The sequence below is a fragment of the Hemitrygon akajei genome, chromosome 15, assembly GCF_048418815.1.
Source record: "Hemitrygon akajei chromosome 15, sHemAka1.3, whole genome shotgun sequence".
NCBI lineage: Eukaryota > Metazoa > Chordata > Chondrichthyes > Myliobatiformes > Dasyatidae > Hemitrygon > Hemitrygon akajei.
The window spans coordinates 75,738,959-75,761,738 of NC_133138.1; the positions used below are offsets into that span (position 1 = coordinate 75,738,959).

At 41.7% G+C, this 22,780-nt stretch overlaps 1 protein-coding gene across 1 annotated transcript in view; it reads left to right on the plus strand.

Moving 5' to 3' along the window:
• The first annotated feature begins 5,489 nt into the window (after positions 1 to 5,489).
• LOC140739083 (matrin-3-like) overlaps positions 5,490 to 22,780 on the plus strand; it is a 43,567-nt gene continuing 26,276 nt past the window's right edge. Inside the window, exons 1-2 of the mRNA XM_073067029.1 lie at positions 5,490 to 5,527; positions 20,126 to 20,306. The gene's annotated coding sequence lies outside the window, so the exon portion shown is untranslated. The remainder of the gene's footprint in view (positions 5,528 to 20,125; positions 20,307 to 22,780) is intronic.

Here is a 22,780-nt window from a genome sequence, read left to right on the forward strand (position 1 = left end):
TCTCCCCTCATTGGTCAGCGCACATTCCAAAGCCCCTATTATCTCTGGTGGTAACCCAGACACTGCTGCTACAGAGAAGCCATTACATTAGCCTTAACATACTACAGAGAGGCCATTACATTAGCAGTGAAAACTTAGACAGTGCGTTACATGTGTGGTAAACATCAAAGGACAATTCCATATTTACAATGTATCTACAGTGCTTACTTTGAAACTACACACAAACTTCACACCTCCTGATTAGCTCACACAGCACAGAAATCCAAATGAATTTTAATCAACATTGTCTGGTCTAGGATTCACAGCTTTTAGGAACCCATTGTTCAGAGTTACTGTCCAAATTTAATACAAATCCAAACTGTCCAAATTTATACTCAGACCCAGAGACTGCTGGCCAAAGTCATTAGCTAAATATAAATGTGCTAAACCCAAAAATCGCTCTAAAAGCTACCCATGAGGGACTTTGTCAAATACCTTACTAAAATCTACTTGTGTAGACAACATCCACTGCCCTACCCTCATTAATGTTCCTCATCACTTTGTCAAAAGCTACACTAGCTCTCATTAATTAGGCCATGGGTTTCCAAATGCTCATATATCCTATCCCTAAGAATTCTCTCCCAACAATTTCCCTACATCTGATGTGAGACTCTGTTCCCAGGGTTTCCCATCTTAAATAGAGGTACAACGTTAGTCACTCGCCAGTCCTCTGCGACCTTACCTATGACGAGAGAGGACACGAAGATACAGTCAAGGCCCCAGAAATCTTGTCTCTCACTTCCTTCAATAGCCTGGGGTAAATCCCATCAGGCCCTGACGACTTAACCACCTTAATACTCGGTTGGATGCCCAACAATTCCTCCTATTTCACCTCTAAACGGCCAACCATGCAGTATTTATACATTCAGCACTGATGATCTGGTCCTCCGTGTCATTTTACTGGAGGAAATAACTCATTAATTACCTCATTATGTTTTCTGCATCCAAGCAAATGTTCTCTTCTTTATCTTGGAGTGGTCCTACTTTCTTCCTAGTTATCCTCTTGTTCTTAATGTATGTATAGAATGTCTTGGGATCAAACCTTAATCCTACTTGATAAGGACTTTGCATGACCCCTCTTGGCTTTCATAATTCCCTTTTTCAGTTCTTTTCTGGGTACTTTATAATCCTCATGCCCCTTTTGATCTTAATTTCTGAAGCTTTACATACTTTTCCTTTTTCTTCTTGACTAAATTCATTACCTCCCTGGACATTCAAGGTTCTCTTATCTTTCCATCCTTGTCCTTCCTTCTAACAGGCACATACCATAAGACATAGGAGCAGAATTAGTTCACTCAGCCCATCGATTCTGCACTGCCACTCTATCATGGCTGATCCCAGATCCCACGCAACCCCATACACCTACCTTTTTGCCATATCTTTTGATGCCCTGACCAATCAGGACACCATCAACTTCCACTCTAAATATACCCACAGACTTGGCCTCCACTGCAGTCTGTGCCAGAGCATTCCACAGATTCACTACTCTCTGGCTAAAAGAATTACTCCTTGCCTCCATTCTAAAAGGTTGACCCTCAATTTTGAGGTTGTGCTCTCTAACTCTGAATACCCCCACCACAGCAGACATCCTCTCCACATCCACCCTATCTTGTGCTTTCAACATTCAGTAGGTTTCAATGAGATACCCCTGCATTTTTCTAAATTCCAGTGAGTACAGGCCCAAAGGTGCCAAACGCTCCTCATATGTTAACCCCTTCATTCCTGGAATCATCCTCGTGAATTTCCTCTGGGCTTTCTCCAATAACAACATATCCCTTCCGAGATATGGGGCAAAAAACTGTTGTTAATACTCTAAGTGCAGCCGGACTAGTGTCCTATAAAGCCTCAGCATTATCTCCTTGCTTTTATATTTTATTCCTCTTGGGGAAAAAAATGCCAACATTGCATTTGCTGCCTTTACCACAGACTCAACCTGCAAATTGACCTTCTGGGAGTCTTGAACGAGGACTTCTAAGTCCCTCTGCACCTCTGATGTTTGAACCTTCTCCCCATTTTGATAATAGTCTGCACTATTGTTCAAAATGCACAATCATACATTTCTCAACACTGTATTCCATCTGCCACTTTTTTGCCTATTCTTCAAATTTGTCCAAGTCCTTCTGCAATCACATTGCTTCCTTAGCACTACCTATCCTTGCCATTATCTTTCCTGTAACGCCATAGGATTTTATCTTGTTAAGCAGCCTCATGTGTGGCACCTTATCAAGTACCTTCTGAAAATCCAAGTAAATGACATCTATTGCCTGTCCTTAGTTCACCCTGCTTGTTACGTCCTTAATGAGCTCTAACAGTTTTGTCAAGCAAGATTTCCCTTTACAGAAGCCATGCTGACTTTGACTTATTGCATCAGTTTCCATGTATCCAAAACCTCATCCTTAACAGTAGACTCCAACACTTTCTCAACCACTGAGATTAGGCTAACTGACCTAAAATTTCCTTTCTTTTGCCTTCTTCCCTTCTTAAAGAGTGGAGTGACATTTGCAATCTTCCAGTCCTCCAGGACCATGCCAAAATCAAGTGATTCTTGGAAGGTCATGACCAATGCATCCATTATCTCTTCAACAACCTCTCTCAGGACTCTGGGATGCAGTCCACCTGGTCCAGGTGATTTATCCACCTTAAGACCTTTGAGTTTGCCTAGCACTTTTTTCCTTTGTAATAGCAATGGCACTCACTCCTACTCCCTGACACACACAATCCTCTGGCACCCCTAATGTCTTCCACAACAAAGACTGAAGCAAAGTACCCATTAAGTTCATCTGCCATTTCTTTATCCCCCATTACTAACTCACCAGTATCATTTTCAACAATCGCCTCCTTTTTACTCTTTATATAACTGAAAAAACTTTTAGTATCCTGCTTTACATTATTGGCTAGTTTGCCCTCATATTTCATCTTTTCCCTTGGCCTTTATGCAGTCCTTAACTTCCCTTGTCAGCTATGGTGGCCTATCCTTGCCATTTGAGTACTTTCTCTGGGGGATATATCTATCCTGCGCTATGGGAACTACTCCCAGAAACTTTAGCCACCTCTGTTTTGTCATCATCCCCTCCAGTATCCCTCCAGTCCACCTGGGCAAACTCCTCTTTCATGCCTCTAATTTCCTTTATTCCATTCCAATACTGTTACAAGTGATTTATGCGTCTCCCTCTGATATTGCATTCAGTCATATTATGATCACTGTTTCCCAAGGGTTCTTTTACATTAGGCTTCTAATGAGATCTGGTTTATTAAACAACACCCAGTCTAAGATGGCCTTTCACCAGTAGGCTCAAGCACAAGCTGCTCTAAAAAGCCATTTCGTATGCATTCAACAAATTCCCTCTCTTGCAATCTGACACCAACCTGATTTTCCCAATCCCCTTGTATATTGCAGTCCCCCATTACAATTGTGTCACTACCTTTATAACCTGCCCATTCCTGCTCTCTTCGCAATCTCAACCCCACATCTTGGCTACATTATGAAGGCCAATACTGTATATGATTCCCATAATGCTTTTTAAAACCTTTTTGCGGTGTCTTAACTCTACCCACAAAGATTCAACATTCTCTGACCCTATTTTCTGTCATTTCTTTCTAAAGATGTAATTCCATCTCTTAGCTACAGAACCACACCACCACCTATGCCTTCCTGTCTGTCCTTTTGACACAAAGTACTGTATATCATTTGATGTTAAGCTCCCAACATCCTCCTTTCAGCCACGACTCGGTGATGTCCACAACATCTTAGCAACCAATTTCTAACTGCGCCACGAGTTCATCCACCTTATTCCGAATATTACATGCATTTAAATACAGCTCCTTCAGTCCTGCATTTTTCGCCCTTTTGAATTTTGCCTCTATGGTACAATTTAACTCTTTGGCCTGTCAGCATTTTTACCCAACTATTTGTACCTTTCCTGTACTCTGTGCAATTGATTTTTAAACACCATCTGCATGTCTGATGTGGACTTGCCAGAAAAAAGGTGTTCCCAATTAACCCCTTGTAGTTCCTGCCCAATGCCCTCGTAATTTGCCCCACTCTAATTTAAAACTCTCCCACATCGACCGTACCTATCCTCATCTATAGCTATCCTGAAAATTAAGGAGTTGTTGTCACTGTTCTCTAATGCTCACCCATTGAAAGGTCAGTTTCCCAAAACTAGCCCCTCATCTCGTTGGACTGTCCACATATTGATGAATTAATAAACCCTCTTGTGTACACTTATCAAATTCTGCCCCATCTAACCCCCTTGCTCTAAGAATGTTGCAGTTTATATTAGGGAAGTTGAAATCCCCTATGTCAACAACCCTTTTAATATACATATCTCCTTAATCTGCTCAGATATCTGTTCATCAGCGTCCCGGTGGCTACTGGGGGGAGGGCGGGGTCTGTAGTAAAATCCCAGCAGTTTGAGTGCACCTATTCCTAAATTCTACTCAAATAGACTGTGTCTGAACCCTCCATTATGTCTCCCCTTAGTGCAACTGTTATATCGTCCCTGATTAGTAGTGCACCCCCCCCCCAACCTTACCTCCTCTCTATTTTTTCTAAAACTTCGAAAACCTGGTACATTAATCTATTCCTGCCCCTCTCAACCAAGTTTCAGTAATGACCACAACATCGTAGTTCCACGTACAGATCCACACTCTTAAGTTCATCACCTTTATCCATAATACTCTTAGCATTAAAATACACACACTTCAAACTATCCAGCCCATCATATCTGTTATTTCGATTTTGCCTTTCAATACTTTCTCTGACATCTACCTTGACTTACTGACCTGGAATTTGCGCATTCTCGCTGGCCATTTAGATTATGCCTGGCTGCAGTGCAAAATGACTAAGGGCTTCCAAAATGAGCACAACTAGCAAAATAATCAAAGTGAAGTTGACGGGCATGTGAGAATGACTAAGTGAAAGGCATACAAGGGCACAAACTGGCAAAATTGCCGTGTGGCGATTCTACGACTTTAAAAGTTATGTGGGTTACTTTGCCGATTCAAAAGTATCAGCATCTCATTTAAAACATGACACCGCTGATAATGCAAAATCTTCTAACCTATACACTCGGGTGACAGCCGTGATTTACTTTCGTGTGCTAAAATCGCGAAGTGAGATTTGGAACTATAAATTTCAAATTAATTGCAGTGGTATTAGAACACTGCTGCACTTGGGACTATTGTAACCATAGGGGAGATCATATGAATTGCTCCCCTTGACGACGTGGATAAAATAATCACTTGACGACGATTACTTGCCCAGACATTAAACCAAACCCCTCCGCTCGGCAGAAGTATTGGGGTGGAGGGGGGGAAGGGGGTTGTGGAGGCGGGACGCGCAAAGCATTGTGGACGTCCTGGCAGGGAAGGCTGTGACGGATTGCGCGCGAAGGGCTGTGGGAAGCCTGGCAAGACGGGCTCCGCGCCGGCGCGCTGGACTGTGGGTTCTGTTAGGCCTGTGCCAGAGCTCCAGCGGCGACTGACGGTAGGACCGCGGCGGCAGGGAATGTTGCATTTCGGTTGTTGGTGAAGCCGAAGCAGCCAGTGCTCCTCAGTGTTCCCCCCATGTTAAATGGCTGCTTCGGCCAGATCTTCCACCATCACCGGCGGTCTTACAGCCCCTAGCTAAAGTTTAAGGTCATACATGGAGATGATGTTTGGTGCTATTTAACCATTTCAGCATTACCGGTAGAAGTGGGTGAAGTACCTTGACATCAGGTTACAGGCTCACTGGGTGAATGTCTAAAGTTGGTCATCCAGTACTGGTATTATCAGTAGCGTTGGGAACACTGTCTTCAGTTTTGGGTGGGTGGGGGAATGAATCTGAGGTTGTTTAATCTGGAATCAGGCCCACTGTCTCTCCCCCACCCCATGGCTTTCCCCTTTGCCCGTGGTTCAGGAAAAAGATCAAGATGAATCATTGTGTATAAGTGGCCCAGCTCATTCAGCAGTATGAATCAAAAGAGGCAATCGCAGGTTGTTCAGGGTGTTTCAGTTTATATTCCCAAGTTTCAGGTGACTATTACGGACACCCCACCCTGCAAAAACTAATTTCAGGGAGATACCACCCCCATAACCCCCCCCCCCACCCCAGTCGACCTCCAAAGGTGTATGTAATACTTTGTTTAGTGATTTTGTCTAATCTAGAAAATGTGACATTAAAATATGTACTTATATTATGGATGTGTTGGCGCGTGGCCAACTGGTTAAGGCGTTGGTCTAGTGATCTGAAGGTGGCTAGTTCGAGCCTCAACTAAGGCAGTGTGTTGTGTCCTTGAGCAAGGCGCTTAACCACACATTGCTCTGCAACAACACCAGTGCCAAGCTGTATCGGCCCTTGCCCTTCCCTTGGACAACATCGGTGGCGTGGAGAAGGGAGACTTGCAGCATGGGCAACTGCTGGTCTCCCATACAACCCTGTCCAGGCTGGAAACTTCCCAAGCGCAAATCCATGGTCTCGCGAGACTAACGGATGCCTATTACTATGATCATGGAGTCGTTTTTTTATTCTGTTACAACTTTAAGCAAGTTTACAGGGAGTTTGGCCTCATCACGTAGGACATCAGTAGAGTAACTCCTTAGCAGCTAGCCAGTTAGTTTAAATAAAGTTAGCTATGCTAAGCTAATGAACAAATGACACCTGTTAAACTCACCCAACATGTCTTTTACATTTTAATCCACCATGGGTAATGGAAAAGGCACTGTTGCAACACTCATTATTTTTGTGGTCAACTGTAAAGCCCGCCCACAGAGAAAACTGATAGGTCTACTTAGTACGAAGAGAGACCAATCCGAATGCTCCCTCTCACTCTTGCTCTTCCTCTCAAAAAAATCGATTTCTGGGATATTGTATATAATTTGCAGGCGTCAGGGAGCTGCTATCAATATGCGGGAGACTCCCGGAACTTCTGGGAGAGGTGGGATGTCTGCTATTACAAGAAGATGATCAGACAATGTATCAGTATCCTTGTCTGAGATGGTTGTTATCACTTCAGTCTTGGAATGGGTTGAAGCACGCCCCAATAAGGTGCTTTTGTGCTCTGGTTCATTCCCGGTTTTGACGTCTGTTAAAAACAGGTACTGGACATTCCTCTTGAGATTGGACATGTGTTGAGGCTGCAGGGTCTAGGCTTACTATTTTTCATTGCCACTGCCATGGTGAGGTTGACTGAAACGAGGTGGCAGAGATTCTAGTAAGGCACTCACTTAAAATCAAGGATGTGGCGCCTTCGCGTAAAGGGGAGCTGAAAGCTGTAATTTAAAAAAGTCTATTCATTACCTGTGGCAACAAAGTTGGGATAAGTAAAAAGGACAGCATTTATAGAGAATTCAGAGGATGGTGCAAACTCAAATGGGAGATGGGAATAAAGGGACAGAAGAAGTTCTCCTTACATGTTTACGTGTAGGACATAATAGATTCCGTGTACAGGCTTAATATTCATGATATGGGCATTTGTAAGGAGTGCATTTGTCAAGAAACACTGCAGCATAGATTGTTTGAAAGCAGTTCCTACGAGGTGCAAAAGAAACATCTAATTACTAAATTGAGATCTTTGGGACAGACACAGTTTAACGTGGAAAGTTTGTTAGGATATCACTGCCATCATAATGTATATAAGTGCGTATTTGACTTTCTGAAGATCATTAGACTTGTTGATATTATTTGTGTTTTTTTGGGGGGATTTAGTGAAGAAGGTTATCTTTGCTGCACCTTACGTTGGGCTGTCAATCACAATTAAACTTCCACCATCTTGCATCAAATAAGGGGAAATTAGATGGCAGAGAAACAGCGAGTAAAGGACACTGTGTGGGACAAGGTGTGAGTGACTGTGGGGTAGGGGGCGAGGGGACAGATTGTGAGTGAGTGTGGGGTAGGGAGCGAGGGGACAGATAGTGAGTGACTGGGGTAGGGGGCGAGGGGACAGATTGTGAGTGACTGTGGGGTAGGGGGTGAGGGGACAGATTGTGAGTGACTGTGGGGTAGGGGGTGAGGGGACAAGGTGTGAGTGACGGGCGAGGGGCAGGGTGTGAGTGACGGGTAGGGGGCGAGGGGACAGGGTGTGAGCGACTGTGGGGTGAGGGGCAGGGTGTGAGTGACGGGTAGGGGGTGAGGGGACAGATTGTGAGTGAGTGTGGGGTAGGGAGCGAAGGGACAGATTGTGAGTGAGTGTGGGGTAGGGGGCGAGGGGACAGATTGTGAGTAGTGTGGGGTGAGGGGACAGTGAGTGTGTGGGGTGGGGTCAGACTGAGTGACTGTGGGGTAGGACAGTGAGAAAGTGGGAGGGGTGGCAGAGTTCGCGTGAATACGGTGAAGCGCATGTAAGTATGAGGGTGGGGACAGAGCATGTGTATGAGTATGGAGGGCACAGGCAGTTTGCGACAGCACGTCTGGAAAGAAGGAGGTGCAAGATGGTGTGGATGAAATTCTGCAAAGACGCTAGGGACGGAGCAGTTGGATGCACGTGGAACAGTGTTCAGTGGGAATGATAACTGAAAGGACAATTCTGTTCTCAGTCATTAAAAGCTACTTCTTGTTTATTGTTTCTCTATTAAAACATCCCCTTGTTTCTTGTTTTCTGCCAATTCTTTTAAAACTAAAAGCCTATGCCGTATTGTCCAGATGAATGTAATTTGCTATACAGTTGCTATGTTTTATCGCACATTTTGACTTGAACTCTGAAAGGCAGGGAGGAATGCAGGGGAATTATTTTTATTCACTAACGATTTTCTACAATTTCAAGATGTTTTATTTGGGTAAAAGTACACATTTTAGAACTGCCTCTCCTTGTTTTCCACTGTCTGCTTTTTCTGAAAGTATTTACATTCCACAATGTCTCCTTATTTCTTTGAAATATTCTTTTATCTTGCATTCCTCCCAATCTGTTAGCTAAGTACATAGTGCTTTCCCTTTGTGTTTTATCCAAAGTTGCCATGGAAACAGCTGAGCATGGTATAAATTGATTACAGGTTTGCTCATCAATGCATGTTATGATATATTTCATTGTTATCCTTCTTTGCTATGCTATAGTATTTACACAAATTGAATTATCTGAGTGATCTGCTTTCCTTTTGCACTTCATGACATCTGGGTGACACTTCAAGCTGGATTAACATTTAGTTGAGTGGAAGATGGCAAAGATAATGGTTGACTCGAATTTTATTGATGTTGTGCATACTTGATTTTGGGTTCACTTCCTACTGCTGCCTGTAAGGAGCTTGTACATTCTCCCTGTGACCGTGTGGGTTTCCTCCGGGTGCTCCGGTTTCCTTCCACAGTCCAAAGGCACACTGGTTAGTAGGTAAATTGTCCCATGATTAGGCTAGGATTAAATTGGTGCCTTGCTGGGTGGCGTGGCTCGAAGGGCCGGAAGGACCTCTGCTGTAGGTTACTAAATCAATAAATAACTTGGACTTGTATTTTTACCACAATTAAGTTTGCAGATGATAATCAAGATTGTCAGTGTGCTTGATGCTATGAAGGAAAGTTCTAGGTTGTAAAGACCAAAGGAAGTCAATGGACCAGGTAGGTGACACAAGTGTGACCAGATAAAGTAGACGTGAAGAGAATGTTTCTTTCCAATAGTAGGAAAGTCTAGGACCAGAGAGCACAGCTGCAGAATAGAAGGATGTCCTTTTAGAACGGAGATGAGGAATTTAAAGCAACCCGTACAAAATGCTGGAGGAACTCAGCCGGTCAGGCAGCATCTATGGAAATGAATAAATAGTCAACATTTCAGGCCAAGACCCTTCCTCTAGACTGAAAGGGAAGGTGAAAGTTGCCAGAATAAGGAGGCGGAGGAAGGGGAAGGAGTACAAACTAGAAGCCAGATGGGTAGGGGAGGGGGAATGAAGTAAGAAGCTGGGAGATGACATGTGGAAAAGGTCAGGGGCTGGAGAAGAAAGAATCTGATAAGAGAGGAGAGTGGATTACAGGTAGTCCTCGAGTTACGAACATCCGACTTACGGACAACTCGTACTTACGAACCGAGGAAGGAGAACGCCGTCTGCCATTTTAAGTCGTTGCCGTTGACACTGTGTTGAGTGTTTAACTTTGTATTTATCTTAAATTTTTCTTAGTAAGATTCACCCTGACCCCGCCCCACCACCATTCCATTCGGCTGGTGGCTCAGTGAGATCAGCGCCAGGCTGGAGAACGGAGGTTCCCGAGTTCGATCCAGTGACAGACCGCTCCCGTGCCGGGTTGATGTTGATCCAGTGACTCCCGTACTATCCGTGTCGGGTTGATGTCGAGCTCGCAACTTGACCTCGTTAAAAAAAAACACTGCCATCTCCAGTTTAAATTCCCACGCGGAATATTATGGAGGATCAAATACCCAAACCCATCTCAGCCCCCACTTGTCCCATTTAGCCTGTCTCAGTGGAGTGGTCCTTAGGACCCAGTGGACCTCAGGAGCCGAGGACCCGCCACCCGCAGTGTTTCTGTTCCATTGACGGGAAGCGATCGCGATTGAAAATAAAGTGGAAATAAAGCGTTTGGAAAGAGGTGAAATGCCATCGGTCATTGGAAAAGCGTTTGGCTACAGTCGGTCAACGATTGGAACAATTTTAAAGGATAACAGATAAAATGAGAATAATGGAGCATGTGAAAGGCCCTGCCCCAATGAAAGCTACAATTATTACTAAGCAACGCAGTGGTTTAATTACGGGAATACATACGTTTTCTTAAGTGTTTTATATGCATAGAAAGGTAAAATATATACTATAAACTAAGACAAACGTTTGACTAACTGATGCTAAATAATACTGGATGTACTTGTTCCGACTTATGTACAAATTCTACTTAAAGACGGACTCAGGGATGGAACTCGTACGTAACCCAGGGACTGCCTGTATAGGAGAAAGAGAAGGAGCAGGGGAAGGGGGAGGGAGGTGATAGGCAGGTGAGAAGAGGTAAGAGGCCAGAGTGAGAAATAGAAAAAGAGGGCAGGGAGGAGGGAATTGAAGAATAAACTTCACCTATCGCCTTTTAGCTTTTACTCTTTCCCCTCTGCCCTCCCCACCTCCTTATTCTGGCATCTTTCCCCTTCCTTCCCAGTCTAGATGAAGGGTCTCGGCCTGAAACGTTGACTGTTTATTCATTTCTGTAGATGCTGCCTGACCTGCTGAGTTCCTTCAGCATTTTGTATGTGTTGCTCTGGTTTTCCAGCATCTGCAGAATCTCTTGTATTTATGAGGAGGAATTTCTTTAGCTACAGAGTGTTGAACCTGTGGAATTCATTGCCATGAACGGCTGTGGAGGCCAAGTTACTAGATTATTTAAAGTGGAGATTGATACATTCATGATTCACAAGTACAAAGTCAAAGTACATATATGTCACCATTTACAACCTTTCATTTTCCTGTAGGCATTCACAGTAAATACAAAATAATCACAACAAAATCAATGAAAAACCGCCATCAATTAATCAAATTAAAGAATGTTGAAGGTTGTGGGGAGAAGGCAGAGAATGGGGTTGAGAGGTGAAATAATCAGTCATGATCAAAAGGCCTAATTTTGCTCCTGTGTCTTATGCCCAGTAGATTTCAGAGTATGGATGTGAGGTAATGGATTTCAGGATAAAGAAACTGGAACAACAGATTTGAATTGGTAGGAAACAATGGAGAGGAATGAGGATCTAGGAGTACATGTACAGAAATCCCTGAAGATGGCAGGACAGCAGAAAGTGTGATTGTGTAAGTATACAGGACAGCTTTGACTGAAGCTTAGAGTACAAGAGGCAGGAGTTCATGCTAGAGCTGTGTAGATCATTGGGCTGCAGTTTGAATACTCTGTAGAGTTCAGCATGCGAAGAATGTAATCATATTTCAAATGATGAAAAAGAGATTTATAAGGATATTATAACAGTGGGGTAAGTATAGTTATGTGGAAAAACTGGCTAGGTTGGTGTTCTTTTTTGGAAAAGGGAGATCAGGGAAAATTTAATTGAGCTGTATAAAATTTTATAACAAGATAAACTGGACCTTTCACAAACGAAGAAACATATAAATTAGCAAAAAAAAAGCGGCACATCTGAGGACTGGGAGAAATTCAGAGACCAGCAGAGGAGGACAAAGGGCTTAATTAGGAAAGGGAAAAAAGATTATGCGAGAAAGCTGGCAGGGAACATAAAAACTGACTGTAAAAGCTTTTATAGATACATGAAAAGAAAAAGATTGGTCAAGACAAATGTAGGTCCTTTACAGTCAGAAACAGGTGAATTGATCATAGGGAACAAAGACATGGCAGACCAATTGAATAAGTACTTTGGTTCTGTCTTCACTAAGGAGGACATAAATAATCTTCCGGAAATAGTAAGGGACCGAGGGTCTAGTGAGATGGAGGAACTGAGGGAAATACATGTTATTAGGGAAGTGGTGTTAGGTAAATTGAAGGGATTAAAGGCAGATAAATCCCCAGGGCCAGATGGTCTGCATCCCAGAGTGCTTAAGGAAGTAGCCCAAGAAATAGTGCATGCATTAGTGATAATTTTTCAAAACTCCTTAGATTCTGGATTAGTTCCTGAGGATTGGAGGGTGACCGGTCACAACTGGTGACCGACCTCCATGCAGAATATGACCTATCTGCAACCACTCTTTGCCTTCTGTGGGCAAGCCAATTCTGGATCCACAAAGCAATGTCCCCTTGGATCCCATGCCTCCTTACTTTCTCAATAAGCCTGACATGGGCTACCTTATCAAAGTCCTTGCTGAAATCCATATACACTACATCTACTGCTCTACCTTCATCAATGTGTTTAGTCACATCCTCAAAAAATTCAATCAGGCTCGTAAGGCACGACCTGCTTTTGATAAATCCATGCTGACTGTTCCTAAGGCAGATAAATCCCCAGGGCCAGATGGTCTGCATCCCAGAGTGCTTAAGGAAGTAGGCCAAGAAATAGTGGATGCATTAGTGATAATTTTTCAAAACTCCTTTGATTCTGGATTAGTTCCTGAGAATTGCAGGATGGCTAATGTAACCACACTTTTAAAAAAAGGAGGGAGAGAAAAACCGGGGAATTATAGACCGGTTAGTCTGACATCAGTGGTGGGGAAAATGCTAGAGTCGGTTATCAAAGATGTGATAACAGCACATTTGGAAAGAGGTGAAATCATCGGACAAAGTCAGCATGGATTTGTGAAAGGAAAATCATGTCTGACGAATCTTATAGAATTTTTTGAAGATGTAACTAGTAGAGTGGATAGGGGAGAGCCAGTGGATGTGGTATATTTAGATTTTCAAAAGGCTTTTGACAAGGTCCCACACAGGAGATTAGTGTGCAAACTTAAAGCACACAGTATCGGGGGCATGGTATTGATGTGGATAGAGAATTGGTTGGCAGACAGGAAGCAAAGAGTGGGAGTAAACGGGATCTTTTCAGAATGGCAGGCAGTGACTAGTGGGGTCCCGCAAGGCTCAGTGCTGGGACCCCAGTTGTTTACAATATATATTAATGATTTAGACGAGGGAATTAAATGCAGCATCTCCAAGTTTGCGGATGACACAAAGCTGGGCGGCAGTGTTAGCTGTGAGGAGGATGCTAAGAGGATGCAGGGTGACTTGGATAGGTTAGGTGAGTGGGCAAATTCATGGCAGATGCAATTTAATGTGGATAAATGTGAGGTTATCCACTTTGGTTGCAAGAACAGGAAAACAGATTATTATCTGAATGGTGGCCGATTAGGAAAAGGGGAGGTGCAATGAGACCTGGGTGTCATAGTACACCAGTTATTGAAGGTGGGCATGCAGGTACAGCAGGTGGTGAAAAAGGCAAATGGTATGTTGGCATTCATAGCAAAAGGATTTGAGTACAGGAGCAGGGAGGTTCTACTGCAGTTGTACAAGGCCTTGGTGAGACCGCACCTAGAATATTGTGTGCAGTTTTGGTCCCCTAATCTGAGGAAAGACATTCTTGCCATAGAGGGAGTACAGAGAAGGTTCACCAGATTGATTCCTGGGATGGCAGGGCTTTCATATGAAGAAAGACTGGATTGACTAGGCTTATACTCACTGGAATTTAGAAGATTGAGGGGGGATCTTATTGAAACGTATAAAATTCTAAAGGGATTGGACAGGCTAGATGCAGGAAGATTGTTTCCGATGTTGGGGAAGTCCAGAACGAGGGGTCACAGTTTAAGGATAAAGGGGAAGCTTTTTAGGACCGAGATGAGGAAAAACTTCTTCACACAGAGTGGTGAATCTGTGAAATTCTTTGCCACAGGAAAAATGTTGAGGCCGGTTCATTGGCTATATTTAAGAGGAAGTTAGATACGGCCCTTGTGGTTAAAGGGATCGGGGGTATGGAGAGAAAGCAGGTACAGGGTTCTGAGTTGGATGATCAGCCATGATCATACTGAATGGTGGTGCAGGCTCGAAGGGCCGAATGGCCTACTCTCCTGCACCTATTTTCTATGTTTCTATGAAGGTAATCAGGAAGCATATATTTAATTGAAGTGGTATAAAGATTAGAAGTGAGTTGAGGGAAAATGATTTCACTCAACGAATGGTAAGGGTCTGGAACTCAATATTTGGAAGGGTGGTAGAAGCAGAAATTCCCACCATATTTTGAAAGTTGTTCTAAAGCAAGTACACCCTGCATTACAATGGACCAAAGCCATGGAAATATTAACTTAAAGTCCATTTGCTTGGCATAAATGTTTACCTATATTTTGAATTAGAGTCTATGAACCTTTCTGTAAATTATCACAGCATAAGGAGCCTATTAAGCATAATTATACACCTTGAGTTTTCTTTTGCTTTTTTCTGTTGTGTCAGAACCAGACTTAATACCACAGGCATATTTTGTGAAATTTGTTGATTGGCAGCAGCAGTACATTGCAATTAAAAAAACTATAAATGACAATAAGAATTATATATAAAAAAATAATTAGTGCAAAAAAGAGAGGAAAGTAATGAGTTAGTGTTCATGGATTTATTATCCATTAAGAAATCTGATGGTGGAGAGGAAGAAAGTGCTCCTGAAATGTATAGCGTGTGTCTAGAGGCTCCTGTACCAGCTCCTTGACAGTAGCAATGAGAAGAGGGCATATCTTGGGTGATGGGAGTCCTTAATGACGGATGCTACCTTCTTGAGGCATTGCCTTTTGAAGATGTCCTTGATGCCGGAGAGGGTAGTGCCCATGATGGAGCTGGCTGCGTTTGCAGCATTTTCTGATCCTGTGCAGTGGCCCCGCTGTACCAGATGGTGATGCAACCAGTTAGAATTCTCTCTGTGGTGAATCTGTAGAGATTTGCGAGTGTATTTGGTGACATACGAAATCTCCCCAAACTCCTAATGAAATATAGCTGCTGTCATGCCTTCTGTATAATTGCATCAATATGTTGGGCCCAACATATTCAGAGACGTTGACATCCAGGAACTTGGAACTGCTCATCCTTTCCACTGCTGATCCCTCAAGGAGGACTAGTGTGTGTTCCCTCATCTTCCCGTTCCTGAAGTCCACAATCAGTTTCTTAGTCTTACTAATGTTGAGTGCATGGTTGCTGTTGCGACACCACTCAACCAGCTGATATGTCTCACTCCTGTATGCCTCCTCGTCACCATCTGAAATTCTGCCAAGAGGCATTGTGTTGTCGGCAAATTTTATGGAAGGCATTTGAACTGTGTGTAGCCAGGCAGTCCTGGGTGTAGAGAGGGTAGAGTAGTGAGCTAAGTACACATCCTTGTGGTGCGCCAGTGTTGATTGCCAGTGAAGAGGAGGTGTTATTTCCAAATTTGCACAGACGGTGGTTTCCCAGAAGTCAGAGGGAGATACAGAGGCCTAGTTTTAGAGCTTGTTCCTATTGTTGATATTAATATTGCCCAGATGACCCAAGGCTGAGTGGAGAGCCAGTGATATTACATCCACTGTGGACCTATTGCAGTTACAGGCAAATTGCAGCAGGTCCAAGTCCTTGCTTAAGCAGGAGTTGATTTTGACCATGACCAACCTCTCAAAACACTTAATTGCAGTCACTGGTTGATAGTTGGTGGGGCAGCTCACCTGCTCTTCTTGGGCATTGATAGGATTGTTGCCCTTTCGAAGCAGGTGGGAATTTCTGACTGCAGCAGTGAGACATTGAAGATGTCCTTGAGCACTCCTGCCGGTTGATTGGCACAGATTTTCAGAGTCCTACCAAGTCCCATTGGGGTGTGGTCCCTGACCAGATCACAGGTCACCAGATGCAGCAGGGATTCACACAAGTTTAGTTTTATTCGCCCTTTCAAAGCGTGCGTAAAAGGCATTGAGCTCATCTGGGAGTGAAATATCACAGCTATTCATGATGTTTGGTTTTACTTTGTACGAAGCAATGTCCTGCAAACTCTGGCACAGCTGATATGCGTACTATTCCATCTCTAACCTTAATCAGAATTGTTTTGTTGCCCTTAAAATAGCCTTCCATAGGTCATACCTGGATGACTTGTATAGTTTTGGATCATCAATCTTGAATGCCACAGATCTAGCCCTCAGGAGACTATGAACTTCTTGTTTCATCTCACGCCTTTCGGTTTGGCTGTGTTCTTCAGTATGTTCTCAGAGTCACACACCTCATCCACACGGGTCTTGATGAGATCGGTGACAACTGTGGTGTATTCATTCAGATTTGAAGACGAATTCCTGAATACTGTCCAGTTCACTGAGGCTTCTCCGCCTCTCTTGACCACACCGTCTTAGTCCTCAGCACTTTAATCTTAAAATTCAAAGTAACTTTATTATCATAGTGCATATACAGCCTGAGATTCATTTTCTTGTGGGGCATACTCAATAAATCTATAACAGAATCCATGAAAGACGGCACCAACTTGGATTTTCAACCAGTGTGCAAAAGACACAAGCTCTGCAAATAAAAAAGAAAAAATAATTAATAACCAATAAATATCGAAAACATGAGATGAAGAGTCCTTGAAAGTGAGTCCATAGGTAGTTGGAAATTTTCAATGATGAAGTGAAGTTATCCTCTGATGATTGAGGGGGAATAACTGTTCCTGAACCTCATGTGTGAGTCCTATGGCTCCTGTACCTTCTTCCTGATGGTAGCAGGGAGAAGAGAGCACGTCTTGGATGGTGCGGGGTTCAGGGTCCCTGATGATGGATGCTGCTTTTCTATGACAGCATTTTGTGTGACAGCTCAATGGTGGGGAAGGTTTTACCTGTGATGGACTGGACTCCATGGACTTGATGGACTCCTATCCGGTACTTTTTGTATTGGTGTTTCCATACCAGGCCATAATGCAACCAGTCAATATACTCTCCACCACACATCCAATGTATATCAAAGTTTTAGATGTCATTTCGAATATTCCCAAAAATCCTAAGGAAGCAGAGGCATTGTCATGCTTTTTTCATAATTGCATAAGGGCAGCTCCTCTGAAATGATAACACAGAGGAATTGAAAGTTGCTGACCCTCTCCACATTGATCCTCATATGAGGCCTGGCTCATGATCTCCTGGTTTCCTCCTCCTGAAGTCAAGAGTCAGCTCTTGTAGGCTGATTTGTTGCCACCTTTGATTTGGCCTGCAACAGCGGTGTCGTCAGCAAAATTGAAAGTAGCATTGGAGGGTGGAATGGCCTTATTTATTTCAGGTTTTGGAGAGATTTAATTTTGGTCTGGGATTTATTTCCTGGATCAAACTGATCTATCAAGCCCCATGGCTGCAGTTATAACTAACAATCAAAAACCTCCTTATTTTAGACTATATAGAGGAACCCGTCAGGGTTGTCCTCTTAGTCCTTTATTATTTAATTTGGTTTTAGAACCACTTGCTATCACTCTTAGGGATTCCAACTCTGTGCAGGGTATTAAGAGAGGGGATAAAGTATATAAGGTTTCGTATACGCGGATGATTTATTAGTTTACATTTCAGACCCTAGGAAATCTATTCCCTCTACGTTATCCATATTTACTGAATTTAGTACTTTCTCTGGATATAAGTTAAATTTACATAAAAGTGAATTATTTCCTATTAATAATTATTCTGATCATTATGATCAAATACCTTTTAATATTGCTAAAATTTATTTTACCTATCTTGGTATTAAAATTACTAAAAATTTTAAAGATTTATTTAAATATAATTTTCTTCCTTTAATTGAATATACACAACAAACACTTTCCAAATGGTCGCCTATGACGATGTTGTTAATTGGTCGAATAAATGCTATAAAAATGACAATTTTACTGAAATTTTTATACACGTTTCAAGCCGTTCCTTCCTTTGTCCCAAAAGTGTTTTTTGATAAGATAGATTCTATGATCCTGTCATATATCTGGAATAAGAGTTCTAAAGCGAGCAAACCTTTACTGCAAAAATTAAAAAAAGATGGAGGCATGGCTTTACCAAACTTTAGATTCTATTACTGGGCAATTAATATTCGTTATTACTTTTTGGATTTACTGAATAGATAACCAGGACTGTCCTTCATGTTTGGACTTGGTAAAGGGGTTCTCTGTTTCTTCTTTACTGGGAGCTCCTCTTCCCTTTTTGTTTTCTAGGATTGGTAGACACGATCTTAGTCCCATTGTTAGACATACATTAAAAATTTGGTTTCGGTTTCACAGATTTTTTGACTTAAGTAACTTTGTTCTTTCTAGTAATATCCATTTTAACTTTTTTTTTAAACCATCAATTTTGGATAAGGCCTTTTTAACATGGAAAACTAAAGGAATAAAAACTTTTCTAGATTTGTTTTTAGAGGATTATTTAATGTCTTTTTCGCAACTAGTGGACAAATATGATCTAATGTACAATTTTTTAGATATTTACAAGTCAAGAATTTTTTATGCAATTTGTTACCGAATTACCCATTTGCTCATTTACCAAATATGATAGATGTTATCTTTCAGCTTAAACCATTTCAAAAAGGATTGATAGCCATTATATATAAATGGCTATTGAATTTATGAATAATGTCTAATGATAAAGTTAAACGTGCTTGGGAATTGGAACTTCAAGAGTCACTTTCAGATAATCAATAGAATAAAATTTGTCATTTAGTTAACAATTCATCCATCTGCGCCCGTCACTCCTTGATTCAGTTCATATGTCAAAAGATAAACTAGCGCATATTTTTTCTAATATAAATCCCACCTGTGATAGATGCAACACTAAGGTGGCTACCTTAACTCATATGTTTTGGTCCTGCATAAAGTTAAATAATTTTTGGAGAGATGTTTTTAGAACATTATCAAAAGTCACCTACAACCTAATCCATTTATGACAATCTTTGGGATTATTCCAATGGAAGGAGGAAACTTCCTTGTTTCCTCTCAATGCATGATTGCTTTCTCAATTTTATTGGCTAGGAGAGCTATTCTATTGTTTTGGAAGGATCCCAATCCACCTACTGTTTTTTGTTTGGCTCTCCTCAATTATGTCGTGTTTAAGTTTGGAGAAAATTAGGAGTCGGATGTTTGATACATCTTTTAAATTTGAGCAAACTTGGTGACCTTTTATTCAATATTTTCATATGATCTAATTCTTTTTACTTTTTCAGTTAATTTTTTTTCTTCTCCGCGAAGTTTTAGATTTGACCAGAAGGATTTTTCCTTTTTTTTTTTACTGTATGCTCAAAATGGACTGCCCAGTCCCCCTTTTTTTGTTTTAGGTTAGTTTAGTGGGTTTTTTTCCTCAATAACAGAAATTTTGAGTCTTTTTTCTATGAATTGTTAAGAGGAAATGTGGTTCTTTTTTTTCTTTATATTAGCCTAATACTATATATGATTTTGACAGTGTATGTTCCTTTCTTTGTTTGTACTATTATTGAAATATGTATTTGAGATAACCTCTCCTCTGACTTGTATTTATCATTATTCTTTTAAATCAATAAAAAAAGATTGAAAAGGAAAATGGCATTGGAGCTGTGCTTAGCCACACAGTCTTAAGTGTAAAGCAAGTCGAGCAGGGGGCTAGGCACACAGCTTTGTGGTGCAGCTATGCGGGGGGATACCGTAGAGGAGGTGTTATTACCAATCCGAACTGACTGGGATCTGCAAGTGAGGAAATTGAGGATCCAATTGAACAAGGAGATATTGAAGCCAAGGTCTTGGAGCATTCTGACGTATCCATCTTTACTATCCAGATGTTCCACGGTTGAGTGAAGAGCAAGTGAAATGGCATCTGCTGTGGACCTGTTGCTCCAGTAAGCAAATTGGAGCAGATCCAAGTTGTTTCTCAGGCAGGAGTTGATACGTTTCATCAGCAGTCTCTCAAAAACTCTTCATCACTGTGGATGTAAGCGCTACTGGATGACAGTCATTGAGGTAGGTTACCTTGGCCTTCTTAGGCACCAGTATAATTAAAGCCTCCTTGAAGCAGGTGGGTTCCTCAGACTGTTGCAGTGAGAGGATAAAATCTCAGTGAACACTCCTGCAATTGGTCAGCACAGGTTTTTAGTATTTGGTCTGTTACTTTTCATGGGTTCATCCTCCAGAGGGCTGCTCAAGAATGAGGCAAAATCCTTGCAGTTACCTTTGTATTTTAGGTTATAGGCAATAAAATGAACGTCTGACTACATTTAAGAGGGATACAGTAATGTGAAAATATACTTGCACATGCAGTGGAAAGGCTGTTGAGCATAATGGGTCTTCCACTTTTCCTTAGAGTGTCTTAGAACCAATATACAGTTACAAGAAAAAGTTTGTGAACCCTTTACAATTACCTGGTTTTCTGCATTAATTACTCATAAAATGTGGTCTGATCTTAAGTCACAATAATAAACAAACACAATCTGCCTAAAGTAATAACACAAACAATTCTACTTCTTGTTGATACTGAGTACACCATTTAAATGATCACAATCTAGGTTCAAAGAAGTATGTGACCTCTGGGGTAATGCCTTCTACAAAAGCTATTTGGAGTCAGGTGTTCCAATCAATGAGATGAGATTGGGGTGTAGAGGTGCCCTGCCCTAAAGAAAAAGCCACATAAAGTGTGGTTATTGACAGAGCCTGTTCTTCTCAAGGAATGGGATCTGTTTATGTGCACCATGACTCCATCAAAACAACTTACAGAGGACCTTAGAAGAAGAATTGTGGAGATGCATGAAACTGAAAAGGCTACAAAAGCATTTCTAAAGACCTGAGCGTTCATCAGTCCAGAGTAAGAGAAATTGTCTAGAAATGGAGGAAACTCAGTACTGTTGCTACTTTCCCTAGGAGTGGGCATCCTGCAAAGATCACACACCAAAATCACAACATACAATGCTGAAGGAGATAAAAGTGAATCCAAGGGTAACAGCAGAAATCTCTAGAACTTTCTAAAGTCTCTGTTCATGTGTCCACTATGAGAAAACCATTGAACAAAAATAGTGTTCATGGAAGGACACCAGGGAGGAAACCACAGCTTTCCAAAAAAAAACATTGCTGCATGTCTCAAGTTTGTAAAAGATCATCTGGATATTCCACAATGGTTCTGGGACAATGCTCTGTGACAGATGAGACAGAAGTTTGGAGGAAAAAAGGTACTGCACACCAACACTGAAACCTCTTCTGAACTGTGAAGCATGGTGGAAGGAACATCATGGTTTGGGGCTGCTTTGCTGGCTCATGGCCTGGACTGCTTGCAATTGAGGGAACTATGAATTCAAGATTGTATCAAGATACTTTACAAGAGAATATCAGGGTGAAGGTCCATCACCTGAAGCTTAATAGACGTTAGATGATACAACAAGATATTGATCCGAAACACAAGAGTAAGTCAACAAAAGAATGGTTTAAAAAGGAGAAAATTCGTGTTTTGGAGTGGCCAAGTCAGAGTTCAGACCTTAACCCAATTGAGAAGCTGTGGCATGACCTGAAGAGCGCTGTTCATGCAAGGCATCTCAGGAATATTGATGAACTGCAGTAGTTTTGTATGGAGGAATGGTCTAAAATTTGTCCTCGCCATTGTGCAGTCTGATCAGCAGCTACTGGAAACGTTTGGTGGAGGTTACTGCTGCTAAAAGAGGTTCTACCAGTTATTAAATATAAGGGTTTACATACTTTTTTCCTGCCTGGACTGTGAACGATTAAAAATGTGTTAAATGAAGACATGTAAAATACATGTAAAAGACATGTTAGTTTAGGCAGATCGTGTTTGTCTATTATTGTAACTTAGATGGAGATCAGACCACATTTTATAAGTAATTAATGCAGAAAATCAGGCAACTGCAAAGGGTTCACAAACTTCTATTTGCAACCTTGGGTCAAATTTGCACCACAAAACCATAACAAGCAGATCACAGCATTGTTTTAAGAAGTGGTTATATAAAATCAGAATGCAGGGGTTGGGGGGGTGAGCTGAGTCAAAGTCCTGACCTTAATCCTATAGAAATGTTGTGGAAGGACCTGAAGCAAGCAGTTCGTGCTAATAAGCATTCTAACAACCCAGAGTTGAAGCCTTTTTTAAGGAGGAATGGCCTAAAATTCTTCCAAGCCGATGTGTAGGACTGACCAGCAGTTATCAGAAACGTTTGGTTGAACTTATCACTGTAGAAGGGGGTCACACCAGTTACTGAAAGCAAAGGTTCACATACTTTTTCCAACAAATACATGTAATATTGGATCATTTTTCTCAATAAATAAATGAACAAGTGTAATTTTTTTTGTCTTATTTATTTAATTAGGTTCTCTGTATCTAGTTTTAGGACTTGCGTGAAGATCTAATCACATTTAGGTCATATTTATGCAGAAATGGAGAAAATTAAACAGGGTTCAAAGACTTTCTAGCACCACTGTGTATCACTCTCTTTACTAAC